Source organism: Sorex fumeus, unplaced genomic scaffold, assembly GCF_029834395.1.
Source record: "Sorex fumeus unplaced genomic scaffold, SorFum_2.1 ptg000006l, whole genome shotgun sequence".
Classification (NCBI taxonomy): Eukaryota; Metazoa; Chordata; class Mammalia; order Eulipotyphla; family Soricidae; genus Sorex; species Sorex fumeus.
The window spans coordinates 64,648,030-64,655,964 of NW_026606063.1; the positions used below are offsets into that span (position 1 = coordinate 64,648,030).

General features: G+C 38.2%; 1 pseudogene; it reads left to right on the top strand.

The window, feature by feature from the left end:
* Positions 1-664: 664 nt before the first annotated feature.
* Positions 665-2,569, top strand: LOC130036092 (RNA-binding protein EWS-like; annotated as a pseudogene).
* The last annotated feature ends 5,366 nt before the right edge of the window (positions 2,570-7,935 follow it).

The following is a 7,935-nucleotide window of genomic DNA, read 5'->3' on the forward strand; positions in this document are numbered from 1 at the left end:
TTTTGTTTGTGGTTTTTCTTTTTTTTTTTTAATTTTTATTAGTGACAAACCATGAGAACATCTGCACTTGTTTGTTCATTTCAGCACTCTTTACAATAGCCAGAATCTGGAAAAAACATGATTGCCCGAGAACAGATGAATGGTTAAAGAAACTTTGGTACATGTACACAATGGAGTACTATGTAGCTGTTAGAAAAGATGAAGTCATGAAATTTACATACAAGTGGTACTACATGGAAAGTATCATGCTAAGCAAAATGAGTCAGTAAGAGAGGGATAGACATAGAAAGATTGCATTCATCTGGGGAACATAAAGTAACAAAACAAGTTTATTCTTTCTCACTTTCTCCATCTGTCTAATAAAGATTGTGTGGATATTATATATTACATTTTTCTTAAAACTCCGTTTATTTTATTTATCATTTTTAATCAGATACAGAGTAGAGGGATATTTGTACTTCAGAGATTGGGGTGGGTGTTCACATTCACCCCATCATCTCTTTGTAACATGGCAAAGGAAATCATCCTATTATCTGAAAAATTGCATATTTGGAAGACTTAATAAATTAAATGAACTATTTTTGTCACATATTTATTTAAAATGGTCTAATCCAATGCAGCAAAAAAAGTAGTCATAGGAGAGAATGAGAAGGAAGGAGAGAAAATGGTGTCCATGGATTATAGTACCTACAACCAAGTTGCAGCCCGGCAGAGCTACTGTGCTTACACCTCCCAGTTCACTCAAAAATATGCACAGATCAGCTATGCATATGGGGAACAAAGTTATGGAACTGGTGGACAGCCCACTGATGTCAGCTATACCCAGGCGTTGCAACCTGTGAGCAGACTGCCTATGCAACTTCTTATGGACAGCCTCCCACTAGTTAGGCAGCCCTCAGATGTTCAGTCTGCCTGTCCAGGGGTATGACACTGGTGCTTATGATACCACCACTGATACAGTCACTACTACCCAGGCCTCCTATGCATCTCAGTCTGCATATGGCAGTCAGCCTGCTTATCTAGCATGTGGGCAGCAGCCAGAAACAACTGCACCTACAAGAACACAGGATGGTCACAAGCCCCCTGAGACTAGTCAACCTCAATCTAACACTGGAGGTTACAACCAGTCCAGCCTAGATTATGTACAAAGTAACTACAGTTATCTCCAGGTAACTGGGAGCTACCCCAGGCAGCCAGTGATAGCACCACTGACCCGTCAACCTACCAGCTATTCTTCTACACAGGTGACTAGTTATGATCAGAGCAGTTATTCTTAGCAGAACACCTATGGATAGCCAAACAGCTATGAACAGCAGAATAGCAATGGGCAACAAAGTGGTTATGGGCAACAACTGCCCACTAGTTACCCCCCACCACCCAAACTGGATCCTACAGCCAGGCTCCAAGTCAATATAGCTAGCAGAGCAGCACCTACATGGAACAGAGTTCATTCTGACAGGACCACCCCAATATCACAGGTGTTTATGGGCAGGAGTCTGGAGCATTTTCTGGACCAGGAGAGAACCAGAGCATGAGTGGCCCTGATAACCTGGGCAGGGGAAGAGGGGATTTATCTTGAGGGCATGAACAGAGGTGAGCAGTGAGGAGGACATGGTGGATTGAGCAGAGCTGAAGAGGAAGGTGGCTTCAATAAGCCTAGTGGACCCAGGTTAAGGACCAGATTATGATCTAGACCCACCTATAGATCCAGATGAAGATTCTGGCAACAGTGAAATTTACATGCAAGAATTAAATAATAATGTGACTTTAGATGATCTGGCAGACTTTTTTTAAGCAGTGTGGAGTTGTTAAAATGAACAAAAGAACTGGACAAGGAAACAGGAGACCCCAAAGATGATGCCACAGTGTCCTATGAAAACCCATCAACTGCCAAGGCTACCATGGAGTGGTTTGATGGGAAAGATTTTCAAGGAAGCAAACCTTAAGTTTCTCTTACACAGAAGAAGCCTCCAACGTAAAGCAGGTGAGGTGGAATGCCAGCCAGTGAGGGCTGAGAATGCCACCTCTGCTTTGTGGAGGTCCAGGGGGCCCAGGAAGATTGGGGAAACCCATGGGTCGCATAGGAGGCCCAGGAGGATACAGGGGATACTTTTCTCCAAGAGGTTTTCATGGATCCTGAGATAACCAATCAGGAGGTGGAACCATCCAACATCGAGCTAGAGAATGGCAATGCCCCAATCTGAGATGCGGGAACCAGAACTTTGCCTGGGGAACAGAATGCAACTAGTGTAAATTCCCAAAGCCTGGAGGTTTTCTCTCACCACCCTTTCCGCCTCCAGGTGGTGACCAGGGCAGAGGTGACACTGATGGTATTTGGGGAGGAAGAGGTGGCCTCATGGACCACTGTGGTCCTGAAGGAATGTTCAAAGATGATGAGTTGGCTTCTGTGGTGATTGGGGCATGGACCGAGGTGGCTTTGTTAGAGGCAGACAAGGTATGCTCTGGGCCTTTGATGGAACAGATGAGAGGAAGAAGAGGCGGCCATGGAGGCCCTGGAAAAATGGATAAAGGAGAGGACCATCAGGATTGCAGAGACCGGCCCTACTAGATTCAGAGACCCAAAGAGCTGCATGGACTACTAGATTTATTTTTTAAACCAAAAAATGTTTTAAACTTATAATTCCATATTTATAATGTTGGCCACAACATCATGATTATTCCTTGTCTGTACTTAATTTTACATGCAGAATTGAAATAATTAAGTATGTTACACACTTTGAAGGCATTATTTGCCTCAAATTTGTTTAATATTTGTTTGGTGTCAGCTGGTACTAAGTGCAGACATGTTGTGAGTAAAATAGTTATAAAATATTTAAATAGGAAGAAAACACAATAGTAAGGAAAATAGATAAATGCAAGTAAATTCTTTTTAATGGAAAAATTATAATGAAAATTTAAAAAGAAACTTCCCAGTTGGGGAGAAACTTAGTATAGAAGCAAGTTGAGGTAGAGGTGTTTTTAAGTGTTATATGGGGTCATAAAACAGTTCTATGTGTCTTAGGATGGTGTAAGAGTTATTAAATCTAACCAGGTTATACTTTATATTATATTATATAAAGTATAATATAATAAAAAAACAAAATACTCAAGATGGGTAGATTAATTAGGGAAGGCTCTCAGTGTACACATGGAGATGTGTGTTCACTTTGGCTATATGTGTGAGGTTGTGTGATAAGTCAGGTATAAAAAGAACACTTCAGACATTAGCTCTACAGATAGCACACTTTAGTTTTCATACTAAAACTCTATGAGAAACTCAAGAAGTCATGTGGAACTGGGGTGGAAAGGAGAATTACTGGGGAACAGAGCCTTAGATGGCTTTGAGCCTTTTTTTTTTCTCAATCTATGTCTTAATTGAGAAAGAGGTGGAAAATCCTTAAAGTCTTTAACTATAGGGTGATTATACCACAGAGCTACAGTGGGGAGAATAAAAAAAAGAGTGGGGCAGATAGAGAAGGGACCACCAAGTAAAAGATGCTTGGAGAGCTGCTCAGAATGGGAAATGAGTGCTGAAAGTAGACTATAGACTGAACATGATGGCCACTTAATACCTGTATTGCAAACCACAACACCCAAAAGGAGAGAAAGAACAAAAGGGAATGTGCATGCCACAAAGGCAGTTGAGCCTGGGGCAGTAGATCAGGTGGGGGTGGTAGGAGGGATGCTGGGATCATTTGTGGTGGAGAATGGACATTGGTGGAGGGATGGGTACTCGATCATAGTATGACTGAAATGTAAGCACAAAAGTTTGTAAGTCTGTAACTGTACCCCACAGTGATACATTTAAAAAAATAATAAGAGTGGGTTCAGATAAGCCATCTTGTTCACAAAACGTGGTCACAAATCTTTAAAATTATTTCAAATTATTGCTGAGCACTGATGAGCAGCCTGCAAAAATTATTTCTGTTTTTTCTCTACTGATTTCAGTTGACTTTTATAATTAATTTAGAATTTGCAGAGCACTTTTTCATTCATTTGATCTTTATAGCAACGCTATGAGTTGATCAGGTTAGACATGATTATTCTCAACATAATAGAAAAATCAGTGAAATAACAGAGAAAGGGACCAATAATTTCAAAGTCTTACTGTCTAACATGTAATAATATTATATGATACTTAAATAAATGTGACATTTAATTATTATTAATTTCAAAGAATTCATCAAAAATATAGCTTTAATATAATTGGTTTTTCCCCTTCATTTTGATAAATTATTGGTTTACCTCCTCCACATTATACATCTTGTTCTGGCAAGGAATTAATGAGAGAATGCTTATTAAAAATTTTCAAAGATTCACTAGAAAATCTACGTATGTATTTGTTTTCATCATCACAGTGTGGTTCAAGGGGCACCTAAGTGAGACTTAAATTCTTTTACTTCAAATGATTGGGTAAATATCATTTTTCTGATGCAAAAATAAAGGAAAAGAAAAAATGACCCACTAATACCAAGAAACTGGTTTAAATTAAGTGGAGCTAAGGGGTAACCCAAATGTTCCTCTCATACTCATTTTGAAATATAGTCTCCTCTAATTTCATATACATGGTACAACCAAATGAATCGGAATATGTTTACCAGATTTTTGTGAAGTGCACTTATAGAATAAAATAATGTAATAATGAACTGTCCCAAATTCTCAGAGTTACTTAAAATTACGTAAATACTTTTGAGATGACTGTGTTTATATTATACAAATAGTTAAGATTTTTAATGCTAGAAATTGAATATAGGGCCAGATAACCGAGGAGCATATGCTTTATTCTTGGTCAAGAAGAGTTATGTCCATTAACTGGAGGATACAAACTTACAGCTTTCTAAATGTGGTGTCTGGAAAAGAGAGAAATATATGAAAAAATCCTATGTTAAAGTTTTAAAAATATATATATTTGATAGTGATATATATATATACATATATATATACACATATATGGAGCGATAGCACAGAGGGTAGGTCTTTTGCCTTGCATGCAGTCTACCTGGGTTCAGTTCCTCCATCCCTCTTGAAGATCCCAGCAAGCTACCAAGAGTAACTTGCCCACACAGCAGAGCCTGGTAAGCTCCCCGTGGCATATTGGATATGCCAAAAACAGTAACAACAAGTCTCACAATTTGTTGTGAGATTTTACTGGTGCCCGCTGGAAACAAATGGATGAACAATGGGAGGACAGGGCTTATTGAATATAATATTTAAAAATATAATATTTAGGGCTGGAGCATTAAATCAGTTGGCATATTTGATCCCTAGTATCCCATACGGTCTACCAAGCACATTATGGGTAATTTATGAGTGCAGATTCAGGAGTAAGTTCCTAGAACAGATATAAAATACTTTCTTAAACAAAAGCCTGTTTTTAAAATGACCCACCATAAGCTACAAATATTTTTTTACTTTGTAAATCCTTAGTTTTTTAGTCATTATGATCATTAGAAGGCCATAAATATGCAGTGATTTATTTACCTACTGCCCAATTACCAAAACTTGCATTTTCTTCATTATAGGGTTGTAAAGGTCAGTGAATATCAAATGTTACTATAAAAAGAGATGTGTGAAACAGGGGTGAAACAGGGATTCAATGTCCAGGATGAAATTCACTGCTCTTATTTTGGTTTTGCTACGTCACAAATTTATTACTTATTAATTTAAGACTTGATTGGTCACTTAGTTAATCACTATCAATAATATCCACAATGTTTTCATGGGACTTTTGGCCATTTGAACTTCTTCCTTGAGGAAGTTTCTGTTCATTTCTTCTCCCCATTTTTTGATGTGGTTGAATGAGCTTTTTCTTGTAAATTTCTACCCGTGTCTTATATGTCTTTGATATTAATCACTTATCAGATGGGTGAATGTTCTTTTCCCATTCAATGGGATGTCTTTGCATCTTGTCATTATTTCTTCTGAGGTGCAGCTTAGTTCAGTTTAATGTAGTGCCATTTGTTTATCTTTGTTTCCATTTGCTTGGTCAGTGGAGTTTCCTCTTTGAAGATGTCTTTTGCATTGATGTTGTTGAGGGTTTTGCCTGTGTTTTCTTCCTTAACCCTTGTGGATTCATGTCTGATATTGTACTATTTAATTCACTGTGAATGGTGCATGGTGTTATAACACAAATCATCAGGGAGATGAAAATCAAATTAACAACATTAGCTCCCACCAAAAGACTGGCAAGCATCTAAAAGAACAAGAAAAAACAGTGGTGGTACAGATTCAGGGAGAAAGGGGATTATAATCCATTTCTGGTGGGAATGATGACTGGCCCAGCTTTTTAAAAAAAAACAATATGGATATTCCTAAAAAAAACTAGAAATTGAGGTCCCAATGGACCCAGAAATACCACTTCTGAGAATATACCCAAGGATGAGGATATGGGGAGGAACAATAGCAGAAAAACTATCCGAATTCTTATATTCATTGCAGCACTATTCACAATAGCCAGAATCTGGAAACAACCTGAGTGCACAAGAAGAGATGACTGGATAAAGTAACTATGGTACATCTACACATAGAATTCTATGTGGCTATTAAGAAACTGAAGTCAAGAACTTTGCTTTATAAATGGGCATGAAGAATACCATCCTGAATGAAACGAGCCAGAAGGAAAGGGACAGATAAAAAATGACTGCATTCATTTGTGGAATATAAAAAAATACTATGAGACTAATATCCAGGCCAGGGAAAACTGGGACCAGGAGGTCTGGTTAATGGTAAAAATTTTCCACAAGTGTGTGTGTAGGGCAGAGAGCAGTTAGAATAGAGAATGGACCAGTATGATAATAACAGTTCGAAGGAAACTATCACTTTGGACAAAAATTGAGTGTTGAAAGTAGGTAAAGGAATATACACAATAACATTTCAGTATCTGTATTGCAAACTATATTGCCTCACAGGAAAGAGACAGAGAGACAGAGACAAAGACAGACAGAGAGATAGAAGAAAAGTGCTTACCAGAAATCATGGGGAGGGGGGAATACTGGGGACACTGGGACATGTACACTGGTTGAAGGGATGGGTGTTGGATAATGATATGACTGAAATCCAATCATAAAAATATTTTTCTCACTGTGGTTCAATTTTAAAAAATAAATAAAAGTTAAAAAATAAATATCCACAATGTGTCATCACTATGATATCATGGAGGGCAGAGAGATAAGACACTTAGTATATGAGGTGAGGCACTCGTCTTGCATGTGACCCAGTTCAATCTCTCCATTACATATGGTCAGTACCAGCAATAATCGCTGAGTAGAGTCAGAGTCAAAATTAAGCACTGAGGCAGGCTATAAAATCAATACCCAAAAATCCATGGCTTTCCTATATGCAAATAGTGAAAGAGAAGAAAGTGACATGAAGAAAACAATTCCATTCACAATTGTGCCCCAGAAAATCAAGTACCTAGAAATCACCTTAACTAAGGAAGTAAAGGATCTGTACAAAGAAAACTACAAAACGCTACTTCAGGAAATAAAAGAGGACACGAGGAAATGGAAAAAATATCCCCTGTTCATGGATGGGGAGAATCAACATTGTCAAAATGGCAATACTTCCCAAGGCACTGTACAAATTCAATGCAATCCCTATAAGGATACCCATGACATTGTTCAAAGAAATGGAGCAAACACTCCTGAAATTTATATGGAACAATAAGCCCCCACGAATAGCTAAAGCAGTTCTTGGGAAAAAGAAAATGGGAGGAATCAACCTACCTAACTTCAAGCTCTACTACAAAGCAGTAATAATCAAAACAGCATGGTACTGGAACAAAGGCAGAGTTGCAGACCAATGGAACAGAGTTGAATATACTGACATCTCCTCCCAAACATATAATCATCTAATCTTCGATAAGGGGTCAAGAAAAGTGAAATGGAGCAGGAAAAGCCTCTTTAATAAATTGTGCTGGCAAAACTGGACGGCTAC